Below are 25,088 nucleotides of genomic sequence, written 5' to 3' on the forward strand. Positions count from 1 at the left end.
TTCATCTTCTCCTGATATTAGAAGATCATCTACATATTGGATAATTTGTATTCCTGGGGGAGTGGGGAAGGTTTGTAATATTTCTCCCAAGGCTTGCCCAAATAAATTTGGGGCCTCACAATACCCCTGTGGCAGTTTAGTCCACCTCAATTGGTTCTTTTCTCCCCTGGTTTGGATCTTCCCATTCAAAGGCGAAAATATTCCGGCTTTCCTCTGCCAGTGGGCAGGCCCAAAAGGCATCTTTAAGATCCACCACACTAAACCACTGCTGTTGAGGTGGAATTTTGCTTAAAAGAGTGTAGGGATTAGGAACCATAGGGTAGCAGGCCCGTGTTCTTTTGTTTACTTCTCTTAAATCTTGCACTAATCTATAATTTCCATCAGATTTCTTTACTGGGAGAATAGGGGTATTATGAGGGGATTTACAAGGTTCTAGTGTCCCATCCTTTATTAATTCTTCTATTACTGGTTTTAAGCCTTTTCTCCCTTCTAAAGATATAGGGTACTGACGTACACAAATGGGACATTCTTCTTTTTCAATTGTGACCCCTATGGGGTCAAAATCTAGTCCACCCCTATTCCCTTCCCCAGCCCAAACCTCTCTGTTAATTTTTCTCTCATCTTCTTGGCTAAGTTTTAACACTTTGGCCATCATTTTCCCTTCTTCTGGTATGACTCCAATCCCCAGTTGGATTTGTAAATCCCTTCCCAATAAATTGCTGCCAGCCCCAGGAACTAACAAAACATCCCCTATCCCTATTTTTGTTTCCCCTTCAATGACCACATCTTTAATGACAGGGACCTTAAATCCTTCCCCCTTTGCTCCCATTACTTTTACCATATCATTACTTGCATCACGCCCTTTTGGAATATTCATCACACAAGTCCTTTCTGCCCCAGTGTCAACTATAAATTCTAATACTTCCTCCTGGGGCCCTACTTTTAAAGTTATCAAAGGCTCCAGATGGTATTTATCCCCCAAAAAATAGAGCCCATGACTTCCCTATTTTTCTTCTGTGTGTGTCTCTTGAAATATTTTCAGATCCCTCCTCAGGTGGGGGCATTCTCTTTTATAATGCCCTTCTTCCTTGCAATAGAAACAGGCATCCCTGGGTTGTTCTTGGAATCTTGATTGTGCTGAGGTTTTATTTTTCTCCCTTCCCCCATTTCTGAACCCTGAATGTTTAGGAGTGGTACCTGAGGGCTTTTGATTTAGATTTTTTTGGAAGGTACTCTCTCGCATAGTGGCTATCATGATCTTTGCCTCCACTTTGGCTTTTTCTTCATCCCTCTAGACATATATCTTTTGAGCTTCCCTAACTATGTCTTGCAATGGTTTCTCATACCAGTCTTCTATTTTTTCCAATTTTTTCCTAATATCTGGCCAGGCATGAGTGACAAAGTTAACTCTTAGCAGGGCTTGCCCTGCTAGGGACTCCGGGTCTATCCCAGAATATTGTTTCATATTCTTTCGGAGTCTCTCCAGCCACTCAGTCAGGGTTTCTTCCCTCCCTTGCTGCCCCTCAAAGGCCTTTCTGACATTTTGTCCTCGGGGTGCCCCCTCTTTTATTCCCTTGATTATCAAATTACAATAATCATTCATATGTCCCCTCCCATCTTCATCATTTTGGTTCCAGTTAGGAGGTGTAATGGGCATTTTCTGATCCCTGGGTGGACCTTGTTGATTTTCTCTTTCCCAAATTTTTATTCTAGCAATTCTAATCATTTCTCTTTCTTCTTGGGAGAATATTATTTTCATTATTGATTGCATTTCTTCCCAAGTGAAAATGTTGGGACCTAAGAACTGGTCCAACTGTTCAGCTGTACCTATGGGGTCTTCTAATAATCCTTTAATTTCTTTTTTGAAATTCCTAACCTCTGTAGAGGTTAGAGGGGCATTCACAAAGCCGGTTCCCCCTCCTCCCATAGGCACTTCTCTTAATGGAAATAAATGAATTTCTGGGCTTCCCTCTGTTTGTTTAGCAATGGAGGGATTGTTGGGCTGCCTCTGAGCCTTAATGGCACCTCTTGTATTCTGGTATGCTGCTCCTTCTTTAAGAAGAGGGTTTATTTGGGAAGAAAGCACCGAACTCCCCTGGGGAGGAGGGGCAGATTCAGAGTCTGGCGCTGAAGCCGAATATTCTGAAGTGCAGAGGGTGGGGGTGGGGTCTGGCAGTGAAGCCAAATATTCCGGAGCCCAGGAGGCGGGGTCCAGCACTGAAGCCGGGTTTCTCAAGGCAGGAGAGGTGGGGGCTGAAGCCGGGACGTGTGACATTTCCCTTGATTCAATTGAGGGTGCTGGGATTCCCAAGATATATGGGAAGGGTGGGATCCCCAGCATGGGCGGGGGCAGGGCTCCCCCCCAGCTCCATTGGGGCGGGAGGGCTGCCGGGGGAAAGGACCCCAGTGTGGCTGGTGGAGGAAACCCCGGAGCCGGGGGGGGGGGGGGGAGGGCAGCCTCTGCCCCTGGCGGCGGAGGCAATTCCTCTAAAGGTTCCCACCCTTTTTTCTCTTCTGTTTGCTTCTCCTCTGGGGTTTCTGATATTTTAAAGACTTTGGTTCCCAGAGGTTCTGTAATTCCTGTCCAGCAAGAAGCATATTCTCCCTCCTCAGGGTTAGATGGCTCTCTTGAATTTACAAATACATTTAGAGCCTGGCAAATCCATGCCTCATCAGACCCATATTTTGGGCAGTACACATGATCAGGTCTGATTTCCTTTTTTACCCACTCTTTCATGCAGAATTGAATCATTTTTACTTTATCTTTTCCTTTTGTAGAAGGATCAGTTTCGTAGTTCGCGAGTTTGACCCCGAGGGGACTGTCTTGGGGTATATCCTCTGGCACCCTTTTATAATTTGAACTTAATTTACTAGGTTGTTGTCCCATTTTTCCAGGGGTTCTCTATTCCAACTTACTCTTTTCAAAATATCAGTTTATCCCCCCCTTTGAAATACTAACTCATTCCTTTAAAACACCAACTTCACTGCTGTAAAATACTACCCACCCTTTCACAGTACAAAAAAACCAAAAAAAAAAATTTATTATAGCCCACCTTCCCCAAAAACAAAGTTAACTTCTAATTACACAGTTTTTCATTCACACATTCACTCTTTTTTTTTTTTTTTTTTTTTAATATTTGTTCACTCACTCATTCTTACTCACAACAGAATAATAAGGTACCTTTTCCAAGTCACTTGTTAGTATCCACCCATGGGTATTATATAATCCTTAGTGTCATACATGAAATCCCTATTTGTGCTTGGTCTTTGCATATTAAGTGCTTTAATTAATTTGAGCTTAATATTTTTAAATTGAATGTTAAAATCAATCCATCAGTCCAGGTACACTAATCAAGTTTTTATGATCTTCCTGTGTTTACTGTATACTTTTACAAGTGTTTTAAGATGTGTTGGATGTATTTTTATGTTTTACTTGTATCTTGGTTTCAAGGCAGATTTTAAAAAACCCCAGTTGCAACAAACAGCCCAGCCCCCCATAAGCACATGACCCTTATCTCAAATGATATCACCCCTCTGACCAGGAGGAGCCATTGGTGGACAGAGGTGGTCTGTCAAGGGGAAAACACCAACCGCCTTGAACCAGGGGGGCGGATTGTGGGCGGACTGTGGGCGGAGCAAAAGTTATAAAAGGAAGAAAAAGACACGTGGTCAGTCTCATTTTCCCTTCCTCTCCAGCTTGCTAAGGCAGTGCTGGAGAAGCCTACCCCTTTCTAGGGGCTTTTTAGAAATAGATTTCTTTTTGACCAGCCTAAACTGCAAGTTTATTTTTTTCTCTACCTGAGGTTCAGAGCTGTCTTAAGCCTAAAGTTCCTGAATCCCTGCGCTCCTGGGGCATATCTCTCGAGCCATCTGGATCCCAAATTTTTATATTTTGTTAGTTTTTTGCAATTTTTCAACTTTTTTTCTGTTTTAATAAATTGTTTTAATTTCTACAAAGAGTTGTCTCATTTCCTCACAACTCTTTTGGGGGCTCTCCGGGATCCTATTTTTGCCCTAAAATCCAGGTATTTTGGTTAATTTTACTATTTTTGAATTTTTGCGATTTTTTTGGTTTTTCTCCTTGGATTTTCTGGGCTCCCACAAGGATTACTGCAGCAGAGAAAGGACACCTCCGGTGGAGAAAGACTTGTGGTAAGGCTTGAACCCTTCTTAAAGGGAACTTAGTTAGGGACTTACCCTTTTTAAGGGCTATTAGTTTTTGGGGAACCTCCGAGTGGAATTCCTTTTGTGAGAGAGTGTGTGGGGGGGTTGGCCGCCCCCAGTGTGTGTGTGAGTGTGCTTGAAAGGGTTCATTTTTAAGGGCACCACGAGGGATCACCCCTTTAGAGACACAGAGGGGAAGATCGAGTGTGGTGATCAGCCTTTCTGGGGGGAGGTTTCCACGTTTTAGGGGTGTGCGCAGCCCCAAATTCATTTTTATTAGTGTCTCAGTCTCCTCGGGTCTAGAACTGAGGAGAAACCTCATTTTAAACCCCTCTCTTTTTCTTTTCGCCGCGTGGTCGGCGGCCATTTTGAAATTTCGGGTTTCCACGTGGTCGGCCGCCATTTTGTGTCCTTTTAATTTGAACTGCACCCCTTTGCCGTTTTAAGTGCATGTGTGAACTTGTTTTAGCTGCACTCTTGTGGTCAGTGCTATCTAGCACCTTTATACTTCCTGTTAGTTTGGAGTGTTTGGGTTATTGGATTGTAGTTGTAATTTGCTTTATCTGCTTTAATCATAAGACACTACTTTGATATTTTGAATTACTGCTTGTGTTATTCATTATAATCTTTTTCCTTTAATTTGGTTATAAATATTTTAATCTATCTCTCCTTTGCTAATAAAGACAACTCTTGTTTCTTAAATTTTAAGTATATATGTATAAAACTATCTAAATTTCAGTCATACTTTAACCAATTTAAATATTCACTAATTATTCTTTTTATAATTAAAATTAATATTTCTTGCACCATATTTGTTTCTCACCAGCCTGCCATATTTAATTTTTTTCCCACAGATTCGCCATCATATATCTACTAACCCTGCTTGCTTTTCTCTACATTAGTTGTATTGTATTTTATGCTTATAAATTTATTATCATTTTTTTATTGTGATAGTGTATTGAATTTAGGTTATTTTGTAATATTATTTCCTTATGCAATATTTTAATTGTTTTATATAATACAATACTTTAGTTTATTTAATTAGGAAAAAAAAAAAAAAAAAAAAAATTTTTTTCCTTCTGCACTAGCTACTTGTTTGCTTCCCAGTAACAAAATGGGACAAGCGAATAGCAAAAAGAAAGACCTAATGAAGAAATACAAAATCTTCCCAGACAGTCCGTTAGGGCAAATGCTCCTAAAGTGGGAAGAAAATCTTTTAACTAAAGAAAAAGACCAGTGTCAAATGATTAGGTACTGTGTTTTTAAGTGGCCAAAACATAAAATTAACAAAGATGGACTCAGATGGCCCAAGTATGGGTCTTCTGAAAAATGGCTTTGTGAGGCTTTGCATTCTTATGTACATTACAAAGCTCCAAAACATTCTGATGAATTAGACTATGCTAAAATTTGGTTAAATTATTGGCAAAAACAAAATGAAGACCAAAGCAAAAAAATAGAATTGGAAGAGGAAACTAAATCTAATTCAATTGGACTTAATAAAAATTCAAACCAAATTTTTTCCATTGCAGAAGAACACAAACAGAAAGAAAAACAAAAACCTAAATTAAATAAACCAAAGTGGGACCCCCTAGACTACCTTCCTCCAGTAACTCCTCCAGAAAGGAGGGTCCAAATTGAACAAGAAAGGGTCCTTCCTTCATCGAGCCACCCAATCGAAAGGGACTCAGAAAATGAGAATGAAAGTGAAAAAGAAAATTCTGTTCCTTCCTGCTCTCACAAAAAGACAACCAGACAAAGGATTTCTTCTAGCCAGGATGGCCCAGCATCTTGCACTAGAAAGAAATCATTTAAAACACCTGACTGTCCCACCTGCCTTAGCACTCCCCATGAGTCTAAAATTCTACCTCTTAGGGAGGTACCCATGGGAAATGCTCAAGGAGGAATTGGTTATGTAGTTGTACCTCTAGCTTCATCTGAGGTACGGGAATTTAAAAAAGAAATGAAAAGCCTGATGGCTGACCCAATTGGTCTAGCTGACCAATTTGATCAATTCCTCGGCCCTAATATTTATAATTGGGGAGAGATACAATCCATCCTTCACTCCTTATTCACCATTGAGGAAAGAAAATTGATTAGAGCTGCAGGAGTGACAGTCTGGGACAGAGAAAATAATTCTAATCAGGGCCCAATTGGAGAACAAAAATTACCACTGACAGACCCTGAATGGAACCCAAATTCAGAAGAGGGCAGGAGGAACATGAAAGACTACAGAAATTTAATTATAAAAGGGATTAGAGAAGCTGTTCCTCGAGTTAATAATATGAAAAAAGCATTTTGTGGGGAACAGGAAAAGGATGAGTCCCCAACAGCTTGGATGGCTCGGTTAAGGAATAACATTCAACTTTATTCTGTCATTGACTTAGACAGTGAGGGAGGCAAAACTATGCTAAAGGTACATTTTGTGCTTCACTCCTGGCCTGACATCAGGAAAAAATTAGAAAAATTGGAAAAATGGCCAGAGAGGGAACTAGATGAATTACTGGAGGAAGCCCAAAAAGTCTTTGTTAGGAGGGATGAAGAGAGGATGAAGGCTAAAAGCCGAATAATGAATAACAGTACTAATGCTCCAATCCACAACCCTCCTACACAAAGAACTTCCCAAAGGGGCATCCCACAACAGCAAACCCAAATCTGCTCTCAGCAACAGCCACAGGTTTGTGTTTGCAATAAACAACCTAACCCAATTGTTCAAAGACCTGAGAGGTTAATTTGCACATACTGTAATAAACCAGGCCACGGGCAGTGGTACTGTTTTAAAAAGCAGAGAGATCAAGGAGTCCTTCAAATGGAGGGACAAATTTTGAACAACTGAAGGGGTCAGGGGCTTTATTCTCTGGGGCAAAAACATCTTAAAGAGCCCTTGATAAAATTAGAAGCTGGACCCCAGAGACAACAAGTGGAGTTTTTAGTGGACACAGGTGCTGAAAGAACCTGTGTCACTGAAACACCTCCAGGATGTTTTATTTCTCAAGATACATTAGATATATATGGTGCTAATGGTGAAAGCTTTGCTGTTCCTGTAATTAAAAATGTAATCCTTTCCATACAAGGACGTACCCATACAGGGGATGTGCTATACCTACCTCAAGCTGGGATCAATCTTTTAGGACGTGACTTCCAAATACCTCTGAGGGTTGGGGTGGTACCGCAGGGTGGAAAAATGACCACTAAATTGTTTGTTTTATCTTTAGTAGATGAGCAACACATTGACCCGGTAGTGTGGGCCAAACCTGGCAACCGGGGAAAAATGGACATCACACCTCTAACAATTGAGTTGCTCCCAAATAGCCAGCCAGTACGTGTACCACAATATCCCCTCTCCAAGGACAAAAGAAAGGGCCTGAAGCCTGTTATCATGGACTTATTACAAGATGGAATTCTTGAGACCTGCAAATCCAGTTACAACACTCCAATTTTGGCTGTCCAGAAACCAGATAAGTCATTCCGGCTTGTACAAGATCTGCGTGAGGTCAATAAGAGAGTCCAAACCAGGTACCCACTGGTGCAGGACCCCTACACACTCCTGAGTCGGGTACCCCCAGCACATGCCTGGTTCTCTGTTATTGACCTTAAAGATGCTTTCTGGTCATGTCCTCTAGATTCTCATTGCAGAGACATCTTTGCATTTACCTGGGAGGATCCAGACACTGGACGGAAGCAGCAGCTGCGCTGGACTCGCCTGCCTCAAGGTTACACCGAGTCACCCACACTCTTTGGCCAAGCGCTAGAAGATTTGCTAAGTTCCTTTTCTCCACCCGAAGGGATTCAGGTAACTCAGTACGTAGATGACCTGCTCCTCTCTGGGGAACAGGAGTCTACGGTAAGAACTGCTACAATTCAGTTACTGAATTTTCTAGGGAGGAACGGGCTGAGGGTGTCAAAACCTAAATTACAATTTGTGCTACAGGAGGTGAAGTATTTGGGACATCTAATTGGCCATGGCACAAAAAAACTCAGTGCTGAAAGAGTAGAAGGGATCCTAAATTTACCACCTCCAACTTCAAAACGAGAAATCCGGCAATTATTAGGCCTATTTGGATACTGCAGACTGTGGATTGATCAGTATTCACAATCTGCCAAATTTTTATATGAAAAACTAATAGAAGAAGAACCTTTTAATTGGACTAATTCAGACACACAAAAATTACAAAATCTGAAAGAGAAATTAACAAAAGCACCTGTTTTAAGCCTTCCTTCACTAGAAAAACCCTTCGATCTATTTGTTAATGTGGAGAAGGGAGTTGCCTATGGCGTCTTGACCCAGGAGTGGGGAGGAGTCAGGAAGCCAGTTGCTTTTCTTTCCAAATTACTGGATCCAGTGTCCAGAGGATGGCCCGTCTGCATCCAGTCCATCGCCGCAGCAGCTGTTCTGGTCTCGGAGAGTCAAAAACTCATTTTTGGTGGAGACTTGACAGTGCATACACCACACTCAATCAAAACCATTTTAGCTCACAGGGCTGCAGAGTGGTTAACTGACCCAAGAATAGTCAAATATGAAGCCATTCTCATGCACTCAGACCACCTGAGGTTAGTTGTGTGTACACACCAAAATCCAGCTCAATTTCTTTATGGGACCCCATCAGAAAAAGAAATTGAACACAATTGCATTGAGATAATTGACATCCAGACAAAAGTCAGAGAGGACCTGGTGGACTGTCCCCTCAATGAAGGGGAAATCCTCTTCATTGACGGGTCATCTCGAGTGGTGGATGGAAAGCGATGCTCTGGCTATTCAGTGGTCGATGGACACCAAATGTGTGTGCTAGAAAAGGGCAGATTGCCACCAACCTGGTCAGCTCAGGTCTGTGAGCTCTATGCCCTAGAAAAAGCACTCCACCGACTAGCAGGAAGCATCGGGACCATTTACACTGACTCCAGATACGCTTATGGCGTAGTCCACACCTTTGGAAAAATCTGGTCCGAAAGGGGGTTCCTAAACACCAAAGGGAAAGATATCCTACATAAGGAATTGATCCTAAAAATTCTAAAAGCACTGCAACTGCCTCAGGTGATCTCAGTGGTGCATATTCCAGGTCATCAATCGGGAACCACAAAAGAAGCTCGGGGGAACAACCTAGCAGACTTGGCAGCAAAAGAAGCAGCAGTGGAAGAAGAGGTAAAAGTGATGGAAGTAAACCAACTTCCAACTAACATCACCACATCTGACACTATTCCACAAACTAACATTTTACCCACGCCCATTTTTACTGATCAGGAAAAACAGAAATTAGTTTTAATTGGTGCCAATGAGGATTCTCAAGGCCGCTGGTATTTACCAGATAAACGCCAAATTTTAAACAAAAATTTAACCCGAGAAATTCTACAAAATATCCACCAAAGCAATCATTGGGGTTCAAAGGCTCTGGCGGATCACTATCTCAGAACCTTTGGATGCACTGGTGTTTATGAAATAGCCAACCAAATAACCCGGGACTGTGTAATCTGTCAAAAAGTTAACAAAAAGGTAATGAAAAAGAACACTGGCGGAGGAATTAAATTAGCAATCAGGCCTTTCCAAAACATTCAAATTGACTTTACAGAAATGCCTCCTGTCCAGAAGTGGAAATACCTATTGGTAATCGTTGATCACCTTACCCACTGGGTGGAAGCTATTCCAACTGTCAATGCAACAGCCCAGACAGTGAGTAAGGTGATCCTCGAGCAAATTATCCCCCGTTATGGGATAGTCCACCGCATAGATTCAGATCGAGGTACTCATTTTACCTCCCAAATTGTACAACAATTGGCTCAGCAATTAGGAACAAATTGGAGATTACACACCCCGTGGCATCCACAGAGCTCTGGGAGAGTGGAACGGATGAACCAGACAATCAAGAACACCCTCACAAAATTAATGCTGGAAACAAAATGGACCTGGGTAAAATGCCTTCCACTTGCTCTTCTTAGAATTAGGACACAGCCAAGACCTGATTTGGGTTGTTCACCATATGAGATGTTGTATGGATTACCCTACCTTGCTACACCACAAGAGTTGAATGTGAAAGAGTGTGGAAACACCAATGTACAAAAATATGTACAGATAATTGCCAAAAATCTAGAGTTGCTAAGGGAAAGAGGTTTTCTACCACAAACTCCCCCACTTGATTTCAATTTACATCACATCAATCCAGGTGACTGGGTGTTAATAAAATCCTGGAAAGAAAAGTCATTAACCCCATCCTGGGAAGGTCCATTTCAGGTCCAGCTAACCACTGAAACAGCTGTCCGGACATTTGAAAAGGGCTGGACGCATGTCAAGAGGGTGAAGGGTCCGGTGGCACCACCAATTGAAGAGAAGAAACCTCCAGACAAACCATCAAACTAAACACCCTGCTTGAAAGCTCCACTCAGCATCCCTCAGTCCAAGTTAATAAAATCCTGTACTCCCAGTTCTTCCCCAGTTATACCTCAGTAATAAGTGCTAGCTACAAGTTGTTAAACTAAGTTGAAAATATTTTGCTGTTAATTCTGTTCTTTGTTATTCCCTTTTACAGATTCTGCCTTCACACAACCATATTGTCACATCAACTGTATAGTAAGGCTCCATTTGAAGCCAGCATTCTCTTCCAATAACAGTCCAATCAGACTCCAAAATTATGGGCACGATAACTCTAATCTTTGACAAGGCCAACCCTAAAATAACCATGAGTTTCCAGAAGCCTGAGGTCACTGAAGAACCATCTGAAGGTGAGATGCCTAAAGAAAGGACGAAAGAAGCAAAGATGACAACCCCCACCAGCAGAGGCAACCCAAATGCTGACAGCTCCTCTCGGGTATGCCAAAAGGGGAAAGTGAGCAACATCCTGCTACTAAGTGTCATCTGTCTCTGGGTCCTCTGGCCTCCCTTTACACAAGCAGCCGACAGCCGCTGTAACAGATGTTACAAGACTGTGTACCAGGCAGAAGGAGGCTCATTTCAAATTCGACACTTTTTCCGAGCACATACTTATGTTAATCCATCTTGTTATAACATAACAAGGTTGAGTATCTGCTCAGAAAAAGGTCACAAGTACTGGATTGGCAAAAACATTGGCACCCAAATACATAAGCAGAAGGGAGAGTGCCCCTCCCAAGACGATTGGCTCTGTTTCAATTTTAGATACATAACCAAGACAGAAGATTTGTTAAAAAGAAAGACCTATGACACTGACCTGATCCAAGAGGTGGTCATAGAAGAAAAGGAAAAACAAAAAGAAAACAATCCTTTGATGTCAAGGAAAAACTTGTTTATTGACCTGGCAGAAAGGATTGGACAACAGCTAAATTTAACAAATTGCTGGGTGTGCGGAGGAACTTTAGAATCGGAGAGTTGGCCTTGGCGGGGAGTCAGTCTTGGACCCCCCGATTTGCTCCGACTGAGTAATCTCTCCCCCACAACCAGACATGACAATGAAACCTGGCTGCTAAGCAATACTGTTATTGGAGAAGAATGCATCTGGAGGAAAGGAAGAAAATTTTTAGAAGAAGTTGGTGAGACAATATGCAAAAGGTACCTGGTAACTGATGGGCAAAAACATTGGTGGATACCTCAAGAACCAGATGTATTCTGGTCTGCAGAAAAGGTTAAAAACAAAAACTGCATTTTGAATCCTGTTAAAAAACTCTGGCAGTGCTGGGATCAAGGAAATCCATATTCTGTCCTGCCACAAATTTCCAAGTACTGGATTACAGCAGCAAGTATACAACCCCACTTCTGGGAAGCACCACAAGACCTCTACTGGCCAAGGACAATGGTGGAAGAAAGCTTTAATTATTGTTGGACTTTCCCTTACAGGACTTATTTTTCTCCCTTGTTTAATCCCTTGTTTCATCCGTCTAATCACCACTGTCGTCCAAAGCATGCCACTGATCCAGGATCTTCAAGGACAACAGCAGCGTCCACCATTCGCTCAAAAGATTATGCATATCAATAATAGTAACAATAAGAAAACTAGAAAGGAGAGAAAAATTGCCCAGCAAGTGTGGGACAGTTTTAAAGAGCTTGAATCTATCCCTGAAGAGTTATCCACCTCCACTTAAATGCAAAGACCAAAGATGTGAACATAAGAGAAAAAGGGGGGACTTGTCATACATGAAATCCCTATTTGTGCTTGGTCTTTGCATATTAAGTGCTTTAATTAATTTGAGCTTAATATTTTTAAATTGAATGTTAAAATCAATCCATCAGTCCAGGTACACTAATCAAGTTTTTATGATCTTCCTGTGTTTACTGTATACTTTTACAAGTGTTTTAAGATGTGTTGGATGTATTTTTATGTTTTACTTGTATCTTGGTTTCAAGGCAGATTTTAAAAAACCCCAGTTGCAACAAACAGCCCAGCCCCCCATAAGCACATGACCCTTATCTCAAATGATATCACCCCTCTGACCAGGAGGAGCCATTGGTGGACAGAGGTGGTCTGTCAAGGGGAAAACACCAACCGCCTTGAACCAGGGGGGCGGATTGTGGGCGGACTGTGGGCGGAGCAAAAGTTATAAAAGGAAGAAAAAGACACGTGGTCAGTCTCATTTTCCCTTCCTCTCCAGCTTGCTAAGGCAGTGCTGGAGAAGCCTACCCCTTTCTAGGGGCTTTTTAGAAATAGATTTCTTTTTGACCAGCCTAAACTGCAAGTTTATTTTTTTCTCTACCTGAGGTTCAGAGCTGTCTTAAGCCTAAAGTTCCTGAATCCCTGCGCTCCTGGGGCATATCTCTCGAGCCATCTGGATCCCAAATTTTTATATTTTGTTAGTTTTTTGCAATTTTTCAACTTTTTTTCTGTTTTAATAAATTGTTTTAATTTCTACAAAGAGTTGTCTCATTTCCTCACACTTAGGATTCTGGGTGTCCTTGGATTCCCCTCAACCCAGCACTGCTAGCATCCAACCCCAAATTCTCTTGGGGTACCTTTAGACCCTGGGTGCTCTTGGAGTTTTCCTCAACCCAGCATATGGGGGGGGGGGGGTAGCTCCCACTCTGCAACCCCTTCCCGGGGACCCCGTCCCAGTCACCCCGGGAGATTCTTTCACTCTTTTTATCTCTCGCTGCATCTCCTCTCTGGCCGCTGTTCTCGCGAACAAGACGGAACCGCAGCACTCAGAGACTGCCACACTCGCTTTGCAGATCTGGGGGTAACCAGTCCGCATCTCATTCACACACACTCATCTCTCGTAACCACCCCTTTTTTCTTTGGACAATACTTACCAGTCCTGTTTCTTTTCCGGTGTCTGTGGGATTTTTGTCGAGAGCGCTCTCTTTCATTTGCTTTATTTTTCTGTCTTTCTTGTCCTCCGGATGTTGCCCTGCTGCCACCAAACCGCGCCAGAGGATGCTAAGCAAGGACCCTGCCAACGTGGGTGGGGGGGAGCCTTACCCTCACTTTTTGAATCCTCCCACGCTTTTCAGAGGCGAGGTGTAGATCCGGGACGAGCCCCCTCTGTGAAAAATGAGGTTCACTCTCCTGTGAGAATTTAAAGGGTTTAATATAAAGACAATAAGGGACACATGAAATAAAGCAAAGGGGTAACGGCCGGCTGCCTTGGCGCTCTGCCAAGAGCACCCCTGATGCTAGAGGTGAGTCCTTTTTATACCATTTTTACTGTCTGTTCTCTATGCATATTCAAACTTTTCCAGGAGCTGTTCTGCATGGCCACTCCTTGGTTCCGGCTTTTTAGAGCATGCGTATTCTTCTGCCTCGCGGTTTTATTTCTTTTGATTCTTGGGGTTGGGCTCACTAGGTAAGAGTTGATGGTAGGGTGGATCTCTTAATTCTCCAGACAGTCAGGGCTGATTGTAGCTTTGGCCTGTTTGCCCCCGCCCCGGGCAGCGTGGTGATAACGGCTCTCAGACTCTCCTGGCCTGGCCACCCGTTGTCCGGGCGGAGTAGCCTTTGGGCCCTTTTGTTCTCTGGACAGTGTTGATTAGCAGCTTCTTGGGCCTCATCCTCTGTTTGCTTGGAGGTTATCTTACTTGCTCACACTTGCTAACATTCTTGCTAAAAAGAGAGAAAATTACATCCACACAGCAAAAAGCGTTTCTAACATTATATAATATCTACCTTTATACTTGCGAGAAGCCAATATTATAATATATGTTTATAACACCTCACAAACCGCAAACAGGGGGGGAACGGAGGGGAATGGTGCAGCTCCAGTGGCAGAGGAGATGGAGAGGTGCTCTGCCAGAGCTGATGCTTTAACTCTAACACAAGGAAACCCTGAAAACCAGCCAGATTTGTTTGCAAAGAGCCCCCGAGTCCTGCCAGCAAGCGGCGGGGATCTTGCAACCCAGAAAGAGAAAACGAGTTCCGAGACTTTGTCAGCGCTACTTTCTGAAACAAAAAATCCTCCAAAATGCTCAGATTATTCTCAATTAACAGATTGGCATGAAATAAGACGCCAAATCTGTAAAGATGAAATTCTTAGTCTATTAGCTAAGCCTGTAATAACTAGCCAACAGCCTGACAGTCCAAAAACTTGGGTTCCCATCCCCACTCTCGAAATTAAAGAACTAAGAAGGGCTGTAAGATACAGTGGTATTTGCTCACCATATCTTAAACAACTGCTAAAAAGTCCCTAAAAAGAACACATCAAACTTTAAAATGCATTTTAGATCAACAGAAAGGGGGAGAAGCCCAGGCTACACCTCAAAGAAGGTTGAATAAAGCCTTGTATGTTTATAATTTCTTGAACAGCTCTGCAGAAGAGCCTGACTCCCCCATTTGCAGACATTTCTTGAACAACAAAAAAGCAAAATTGAAAGAACACCTCCCAGTTTTAATTAAGAATTTAGAATCAGGAAAAATAGCAAGACCATATGATCCTATAACATGGGGAAAGGGATTTGCATGTCTCTCCACAGGTGAAGGAATCAAGTGGATTCCAGCAAAGAACGTGAAGCTGTACCACGCATCAAAGCCCGTTGATGGTTCCACTTCAGCCAGTGAGTGGAAGCCAAGAAGCAGGCACCCAAATGTGAACTAGTCAGAACCACTGCGAGATCGTCTGCCAGAAACAGCTCAAGAAAAGAATGGAGTTTTATTATTATTTGTGCAGATGCATGTTGCTTTTACCCTTTTGCTTTTGTTTTTGTTTTTGCAGTGAAGCTTTACCTGTAAATCAACCAAGGACAAATGTTTGGGTTGCTTTAGCCAAGTCCGCAGGCTCCGACACCATCTGTTTATCCAACACGAGCCCTGAAAAACCTTTCTCAACTTGTTTAGTTGAGTGCCTTTCCCAGAAGGTTTAGGTAATGTTACTTTTGATAAATACTAGCCATATGATGATCATCACATTTCTCCATCTCCCAGCCCAAGACACCAAACTTATATTGATAATTTTAAAGTTGATAAATCTGACATTTAAGAATTAGAAATTTTAGGCACAATAAAGAAGTAAATGCCACTTCTTCCATGATCAGTGACTTGCTGACAGATGAAGAGGCTGTCAAACATGCCACTTTACAAAACAGAGCTGCCCTTGATTATCTTTTACTAGTACATGGGCATGGCTGTGAAGATTTCGAAGGGTTGTGTTGTATGAACTTATCTGATCATTCTGCTGCTATTCATAAGCAGTTGCAAAACTTAAGAGATTTAGCTAACCAAATTACAACAGATGAACCATCTTGGCTAGACAGTTTGTTTGATGGTTGGAGCTTTGCACCTTGGCTGAAGGAACTTTGTAAAATAGGCTTAATTATTTTGATAGTAATAATTGTGGTTATAGTAGTAGTACCCTGTGTACTTCAATGCATGCAGAAAGTAATGAATAAGACAATTTCTAGTGTTTTAATAGTTCAACAGACGGGGGAAAACTGTTGGGGAGGATGAAAGTTTGGTAAGAAGGTTTCACAGGTATGTAGGCTTGTGTCGCGGGTTGGGTTTGTAACCGGGTGGAAACACCAATTTAGTGTAGTGGTTTGGTCTAAAATACTCATTACTGTTTATCTTCTGTGAGATAAAAGTTAGGAGAAATGCAAAGCAGGCACCAACTTGAATGAATATAAAGAAGTTTATTAACAGACCTAAAAGAAGAAAAGAAAAAAATTATACCACCTTTAGAACTCTCCTCCTCCCCCCACCTTCCTCCCTTCTCCCACTGACAATGTAAAGACAACCCTTAAGATGTTCAGTCTGTTACCACTTCCATAATAACCTTGTTCAGTCCATTTAGAAAGAGAAGTCTCTTTTTGCTCATGCTATGAAAACAGTATCACACCCAGACAGCCACCCACTTCCAAATATTGTTCAGTCCATTCAGGAAGAGGAGTCTCTCTGCTTACGATGTGAGTCCCTTCCCCCGACTTGCAGCTTTTCCCGCAACTGCTTTCGAGGGTCCACTCTTGAAAATTTTCTGGGGTACAATTTTAAGGTTGAGCTGTTCAGAAACAAAAAAAACAGAGGCCCTTCTCCTTCCCTGGGAGCAAAGGGTCATCTTCATCTTTAAGACTATCTCTGGAAGCATCTCTAGGAATTGAGGTTTTTCTCCTTTCCTCTTTGGAGCAAAAGTCCTCATCTGGTTCATCTGGTTCATCTCTCTCTGTCCAAACTTCTCATGAAATTACAGCTGCGGCAGCATCTGCCTATTGCTTATGACTTGAACACTCCACCCCCCATATCTTCATGAAATTACAACAGGATACTCTGATATATCATAGCTTCACAACAGACTTTCCGCTTTAAGCATCTCCTCTCTCTCTTCCCTCAGGTTTTCAGCTCTTCACAGCAATAAAAGGGTTAATCTCACCTCGGCCTTGCAGCTGGAATGTGGCTCATCGCTGTTGGTCACCTGACCTCTGCCGGACAGAGGTGCCGCTTTGCTGAATCTCGGCCGCAGTGGGGGGGGGGGGGGTTCCGAGCCGCTCCGGCCGCCCACGGCAAGGCAGTGGGGGGGGGTTCCACGGCTGGAACAGGCCCATGGCTTCAGGATGGCTGTGGCCCGGCCCAGCCTGGCCCAAGCAGGGCCTGGCTGGGCCTGCTAGCCCCTGCACGGGGCCTGCAGCCACCTGTCCCAGCGCCGGAAACGAAAGAGAGGAGATGCTTAAAGCTGAAAGTCTGTTGTGAAGCTATGATATATCAGAGTATCCTGTTGTAATTTCATGAAGATATGGGGGGTGGAGTGTTCAAGTCATAAGCAGAAGCACCTGCGCTGAGATAGGCAGATGCTGCCGCAGCTGTAATTTCATGAGAAGTTTGGACAGAGAGAGAGATGAACCAGATGAACCAGATGAGGACTTTTGCTCCAAAGAGGAAAGGAGAAAAACCTCAATTCCTAGAGATGCTTCCAGAGATAGTCTTAAAGATGAAGATGACCCTTTGCTCCCAGGGAAGGAGAAGGGCCTCTGTTTTTTTTGTTTCTGAACAGCTCAACCTTAAAATTGTACCCCAGAAAATTTTCAAGAGTGGACCCTCGAAAGCAGTTGCGGGAAAAGCTGCAAGTCGGGGGAAGGGACTCACATCGTAAGCAGAGAGACTCCTCTTCCTGAATGGACTGAACAATATTTGGAAGTGGGTGGCTGTCTGGGTGTGATACTGTTTTCATAGCATGAGCAAAAAGAGACTTCTCTTTCTAAATGGACTGAACAAGGTTATTATGGAAGTGGTAACAGACTGAACATCTTAAGGGTTGTCTTTACATTGTCAGTGGGAGAAGGGAGGAAGGTGGGGGGAGGAGGAGAGTTCTAAAGGTGGTATAATTTTTTTCTTTTCTTCTTTTAGGTCTGTTAATAAACTTCTTTATATTCATTCAAGTTGGTGCCTGCTTTGCATTTCTCCTAACTTTTATCTCACAGAAGATAAACAGTAATGAGTATTTTAGACCAAACCACTACAGCTTGGCAGAAAGATCTCTGAATGTAGGAAGTGAGGACAAGATAGAAATGAAAGCAAGTTTTGATATAAAGTAAAAGATGTTTTACTGAAACACTGGCCACTGTATAGCTGAGAAGGCAAAGGTTGGAGATGAGTTGGAAGGAGATTTTTATGATTAGGACAAAGGTATGTGACTACAAACAAAGACATGTTTTTCACCAAGTAAATAAGTCTCAAGAAGAGCATAAGTAAATAGAAAACATGTCTTTACCAAAAGGAGAGATATCGCAGGCAAACAAGAAATGTCAATGTAGGAAGAAGAAGAGAGGTCTGAGAATTTTCCATTGTAAGCTTAAATTGTAACATGTTTACTCTTGTGATTGGATAATAATGACTATAATATGGTAATGGTAGTTGCTATGATAGGCTATAGGCAAATGTAAAGGTATTGTGTATGGTGCTTATTGGTTGTTATGTATTAAGATACTCTGCAAAGAAAAGTATATAATGCTTAGTAACTTTAACAGAAGGCGGCTTCAGGTATGCCTACAGCTGGAGCTGGCAGCTGTAGGGCTGGCTCTGGATACCCACTCCCTGAAATGCTGTAACTTTGCCTATGCAATAAACAGCTTTCAAGAGAGCCGCCTGAAGTCCAGACATCCTTCGTGAAACTTTCTCCTATACTGAGGATTCTTGTAGCTTGCTAATTTCTGCTCTCTCATGCTAGGTAGACATAACAAAGCCTCTCCAGGCCTGCTCTCCAAGGTCACCCAGGCCATCCTAGGCCCAAAAAGTATAATGCAAAGAGGTTCTAAGTGGGGGAAGCAGAGGGGGAATTACATCATTGAACTGAAGCTTTAATTGGAGAATTTACCCTGATATGCAAATGAACCAAACCTATAAAGGTGTGAAGATCTAATGACCTGTCTTCCATCTTGGGGTCCATTTTTGGCAATAGCCTGTGGCTCCCAGGGTGTACCTTTGAAGGCCTTTCAAATAAATACCTATTTTATTCTTTTACTCCTGTCCAGTCTCTGTTTCTGGGAGGCCTCTTAAGGCACCAAATATATGCAAGTACAATTTTCGGTGTAGTGTCTGGGTGGATCTCAGTGACAAATGACTTGTTCTATGTCAAGACTTATGTCTTTGGCATCAAGTGTATTACTTTCACAGATAAACCCTTGTTGTTCCCCTGTGATGCAAGATTCTCAATTTACCGTTTGCCATTTTTCTCCTACCATCTGAGCCCTTACTCTATTTTCAGAGGGGTAAAAAACTGTTCCTTCGTAGTTTAGTCTCAATGCAACAATAGGATGAATTACATAAACTGTGGCATTATGTATAGGAAGCACAAAGGCAGTAGCTATGTTAGTCATTGGGTCATAGGTGAAATTTACCAAGGTCCACCAGGATTGGAGCTTTCTTTCTAACTTAGTAGCATTATTCCAAACAGCTTCTCGGATTTCAATAGGGAAAACACCTTCATTTCCTTCTCTTATAATTAAGGAGGCTGTTGACTGCATCCATAATTGGGCTTCTATGCAGCTAAGAGCTAATGATACATTGTCTTGAGCTACACCAGGTGTGTTTAATATCAGTCTGTGGTCTAGGTTGCTGGTCATTGCGAAGTCTGGGAGTATTTTGGAGACTTGCCACTGACTGTTTCCTAATGCTAATAGGGAGGATTGTAGGGGCTGTTTTAATTTGGTCAGGTCACTGGTTGCCGTGGCCAATTTATTCATTAGTATCTCTGACTCAATTCCATTTATGACTCCCAGTCCTGTTCCCAGCATGCCAGTCAGGTGTCTCCGCATTCTGCCTTTGAGGTGTGTTTGCTTTTGCAGCCAGGCTGTCCACCCTTCAAAGGATGTTTGTATTAAAGGGGAGAAGGCTGGGTGGATCTCAGAAATATTAATTTGCATTAGTTGTTCTACATTCTTAAGAGACCACTCTGGATTAAACAGCAATAATTGCTGGCCTGTGTTCCTGTTACGATCCACTAATACAAGTGAGGGTCGTGATGGTTCATTTATGGATCTCAGAGTGCAAAAGGACACAAGGGATTTTAGTTTTAATCAGAACGGTGCACATTTATTAAGTTTCCACAACATGGTAATGCAATAGAGGACAGAAAGAGAGACAGAGATAAAGAAAACGAAGTAAAAGAGTGGAGAGGAAGAAGGGCAGGGTGTCTTGGTTTGAAAGACAATTGTCAGCTAAGGAAGGCAGAAGCCTCCCTTGGAATGGTAGATGCAACCCCCCTTCCCTCCGAGTTATTATAATTTTGAAATTAAGGGGCTTTCAGGCAAATATATAGGAAATAGGAATAACAGTTCTTTACTATTATATATCTATATGTGTATAACAAGTCAAACAAACAACAGTAACTATGGCAGTAACAGCAAACAATCAAAAACCCAGTCCCAGCCTTCTCGGCTGTCAGGCCCTTTCCCCTTTGGTGCAGTTCCGGTCGCAGCCGGCAGGGGCGCTGGCGGCTCCTGGTGAGCAGGGCAGGTGCGATGGTTCCCCCGCAGCTGCAGGGGGCGCTCAGGAGCGAGGTAGGGGAGCATGCGGCACTGGTGGCCTGGGATCTTGGGGAGGGATGGAACAAAGACTTCACAAACCGCTGGGCAGCAGATCCCAGTTTCTGGCCAGACCCTCAGGAACAGCAGGCTGGAACAGCGGGGACGAGCACAAATCCTGGGTAGCAGATGAGATGTATCCAAACTCAGGAGCTGCGGTGGGAACCCCCTGGAGATCTCAGCTGGCATGGCGTGGCGGGGCTACAGAGTAGCGAAGGCTCGAAGTACGGCCAGGGCAGGGAAGGTGGGCTTGGGATCCCGGGGTTTCTTCAGTAGAAGGAAAGCAGCTGAAGAAGCAGCCTCTCTCTCCATCCAAACACCGGGAACTGACTGTCCACAAACCCAGATGAAAACAAAAGAGTAGCAAGATGCACCCCACTTTTGTGGCCAGGTCTTTTGCTTTTCTAAAGCACTCAGCAATTTGTCCCCCCTGGCAACACATATGGGGGAAATTCCTTCAACAGAAAAAAAAAACAAACCAGGAGAACTCCTAAAACCCCAACATTATCCACCCCAAATTTTTCCCATACTAACATGTTACATGAAACTTAACCCTTTTAACCATATAAATACATGCATCACCCAAATTATATACATATATACATGCAGATACTGATACAAGTACAGAGCTGTAGTGGTTTGGTCTAAAATACTCATTACTGTTTATCTTCTGTGAGATAAGAATTAGGAGAAACGCAAAGCAGCCACCAAACTTGAAAGAATATAAAGAAGTTTATTAACAGACCTAAAAGAAGGAAAAAAAAATATACCACCTTCAGAACTCTCCTCCTCCCCCCACCTTCCTCCCTTCTCCCACTGACAATGTAAAAAGACAACCCTTAAGATGTTCAGTCTGTTTACCACTTCCATAATAACCTTGTTCAGTCCATTTAGAAAGAGAAGTCTCTTCTTGCTCGTGCTATGAAAACAGTATCACAACGAGACAGCCACCCACTTCCAAATATTGTTCAGTCCATTTACGTAGAGGAGTCTCTCTGCTGGCGATGTGAGTCCCTTCCCCTGACTTGCAGCTTTTCCCACAACTGCTTTCGAGGGCCCACTCTTGAAGTTTTTTGGGGTACAATTTTAAGGTTGAGCTGTTCAGAAACAAAAAAACAGAGGCCCTTCTCCTTCCCTGGGAGCAAATGGTGTTCCTCATCTTCATCGTTAGGACAATCTCTGGGAGCATCTCTAGGAATTGAGGTTTTTCTCCTTTCCCATTTGGAGCAAAAGTCCTCATCTGGTCCATCTCTAAGGACTGAGGTTTTCTCCTTTCCTGTTTGGAGCAAAAGTCCTCATCTGGTTCATCTCTCCCTGTCCAAACTTCTCATGAAATTACAGCTGCGTCAGCATCTGCCTATTGCTTATGACTTGAACACTCCCCCCCCATATCTTCATGAAATTACAACGGGATACTCTGATATATCATAGCTTCACAACAGACTTTCAGCTTTAAGCCTCTCCTCTCTCTCTTCCCTCAGGTTTTCAGCTCTTCACAGCAATAAAAGGCTTAATCTCTCCTCGGCCTTGCAGCTTTGCAGCTGGAATGTTGAATTTTTCTTATCGCAGTGGAGAGGGGGGAGAGCCAGGCCGCTCCAGCTGCCCACGGCAAGGGAGTGGGGGGGGTGGGGTTCCACGGCTGGAACAGGTCCATTGACTCCAGGATGGCCGTGGCCCGGCCCGGCCAGGCCCAAGCAGGGCCTGGCTGGGACCGCTGGCCCCCGCACGGGGCCTGCAGCCACCTGTCCCAGCGCCAGAAACGAGAGAGAGCTTGGGGGGGGAGTTTGTCTATTCTTAAGTGTGTATCACAGAGGCGGTCACAACTTTAAGTGGCTTAAAGAATTGTCCATATTCAAACTGGCCAGCTGATAGGTTCTATCAGGTCCCAGAGGAAACTGTAAGCACTCCTTAGCAAGGACATCCCTTCCGGGACTATGTTTGCTAACCTATGACAAGAGCCATGGGTCGTTCACCCTAAAACAAGGTCCCCTTGAGGTATGCATCGGGTCTCTCCATTCTTTTGCATCACCCACCAGGTGCAACCTGGTCCCTGAGCAAAAACAACCCCACGGATGGGTTTGTCTTTGCTCAAGGAAGAATTAACCCAAACAGTTTTCCCAAACTGTTCCTTTCATGTGCAACACTGGAACCTTATCCCTGTCTGTTGTTTGTAGGGGTTCGGATTGGGCAGGGCCTGCTCGGCTGGTGGAGCCTTGGGTGTTAACTAACCAGGTGGCTCTTGCTAAATGCACCTCCCAGTTTTTGAAAGTCCCCCCACCCAGTGCCTCCAAGGTGGTTTTAAGCAGTCCATTACACCGCTCAACCTTCCCAGCTGCTGGTGCATGGTAAGGGATGTGGTACACCCACTCAATGCCATGTTCTCTAGCCCAGGTGTTTATAAGGCTGTTCTTAAAATGAGTCCCATTGTCAGATTCAATTCTCTCAGGGGTGCCATGCCTCCAAAGGACTTGCTTTTCAAGGCCCAGGATGGTGTTTCAGGCTGTAGCGTGAGGCACAGGCTAGGTCTCCAGCCATCCTGTGGTGGTTTCTACCATTGTGAGCACATAGCACTTGCCTTGGCGGGTTTGAGGCAGTGTGATGTAATCAATCTGCCAGGCCTCCCCATACTTGTATTTGGACCATCGCCCACCATACCACAGGGGCTTCACCCGCTTGGCCTGCTTGATTGCAGCGCATGTCTCACAATCATGGATAACTTTGGAGATACTGTCCATGGTTAGGTCCACCCCTTGGTCTCGTGCCCACTTACAGGTGGTATCTCTGCCCTGATGGCCTGAGGCATCATGGGCCCATCGAGCTAGGAACAACTCTCCTTTATGTTGCCAATACAAGTCTATCTGGGACACCTCTATTTTTGCAGCCTGATCTACCTGTTTGTTGTTATGATGTTCTTCATTAGCCCGGCTCTTGGGGACGTGAGCATCTACGTGACGGACTTTCATGGGTAGCTTCTCTACCCGAGAGGCAATGCCTTTCCACTCCTCAGTAGCCCAGATTGGTTTTCCTCTGCGCTGCCAGTTTGCCTTCGACATTTCCAGCCAACCCCACAGAGCATTGGCTACTGTTGCAGTGGGGATACTGCAACGTGTATCAGACAGCAAGGCCCGTGGAAAAGAATATAAGGACCGATTCTTGGTAGATATTTTCAGAGATGTTTCTTTTCCTAGCCACATGGCTGAGGATGCCGAGGAAACTGCAGCAATCACGGGACCCAAGGGTCCTTGCCCACGCAGGGGAACACAAAACAACCAATGGGGGACGAGGTTGATGAGGGGCTAGGGAAACCCCATGTCTTCCCCCGACGGCCCCTCTCCCAGGACCACATGGCAGGGGGGAGGAACCCCAACACTTCACCCGTTTATTTTTAACAAAAAGAGATTTAAAACTTAACATTGAAAACAACTGGATAAACATGAGATAACAAGGACAGTTTCAAAACAAAACAAGCCACCCTCCTGAGTCTTTAAATGTCCAAACTGATGTGGGTTTTTTTTCTGAAACATCGTAAGGCTGACAGAAGGGAGACAGCATGCTCTGAGCATGCTTTGTGGGGAAACTGTGGCAGGAGAGGGTTTCTTCCTTTTGTACTTGTTGGAACTCTAAACAACAATAGTTAATTTCTTCCCTCCCCCTCTTCATCTCCCTCTCAGCATTGGAAAGGGATTTGGGGGGAAACAATTGGCAAAGGCATAGTTTTGTGAGGGAAACCATGGGTGAAAGAACGGATTAGGAATACACTGGGGATAATAAGATATAGGGTAAAGGGGAAAGGTAGGATTAGGAAAGGGGGATTGTATGGGCTGCTTGTAATGGGGATATTGTCTAACATGACTATGATTTTTAGCATATATACTGCCTTTTACAGAAACACCATCAGGCCCAGTGACCTCGGCTGCTTGTAAACCTTTCCTTCCTTGGATTATTTTAAACTCTACTATTTCTCCATTTTCGAAGCTTGGGATATATTTTTCAGGGTTATTCTTTTTAATAGCAGTTCTCTGAAAGAATATGTCTTCCTGCTTGTCACATCTCGTTATAAAACCATAATTTTGTTTAACATTATACCATTTCACTATTCCTAAAACCTTAGCTATGATGATTTTTTTCTTTTTCTGAGTGGCTGCTGTTTTCTGTCTTGCTGTGTTTTTGCTTTCTCTTTTGCTTTCACTCACTCCCATGCTGAAACTGCTGGGGCTGCCAGGACTGCCAGGGCTGTTAGGGCTGCTCGTGCCTGCACGCTCTTCCCGGGGTCGCATTCTGTTAGAAGCTTAGCAAGACGACAGCCCTGGCCCCCGACGGGGGGAGAGAGATGCAGGCCAGCCAATATGTTAGATAGAGCAAACTCCGCAAAACTCCGTTTATTAGCAGTCCAAAGGCACTCATATAGTATACCAGCTTGTTAACTCCTAAGTGGCTTAAAGCTTATCAAAACACATTTCTATTTCTACATACTTGGACTTACATTGGTAAGCTTCCATAGTCTTGTTATGATTAAAAGAAGTCAGTGTCTATC

The 25,088-nt window shown here is 43.5% G+C and overlaps 1 long non-coding RNA gene across 1 annotated transcript; it reads left to right on the plus strand.

Annotated features, from left to right (window-relative positions):
- Positions 1-3,240: 3,240 nt before the first annotated feature.
- LOC138102911 (uncharacterized) lies at positions 3,241-12,972 on the plus strand. Its single transcript, XR_011147611.1, has 2 exons — positions 3,241-4,152; positions 9,219-12,972. It is a non-coding gene; the product is annotated as an uncharacterized lncRNA (long non-coding RNA).
- Positions 12,973-25,088: the final 12,116 nt, after the last annotated feature.

The sequence above is a fragment of the Aphelocoma coerulescens genome (assembly GCF_041296385.1).
Source record: "Aphelocoma coerulescens isolate FSJ_1873_10779 chromosome W unlocalized genomic scaffold, UR_Acoe_1.0 ChrW_unloc_scaf_5, whole genome shotgun sequence".
Classification (NCBI taxonomy): domain Eukaryota; kingdom Metazoa; phylum Chordata; class Aves; order Passeriformes; family Corvidae; genus Aphelocoma; species Aphelocoma coerulescens.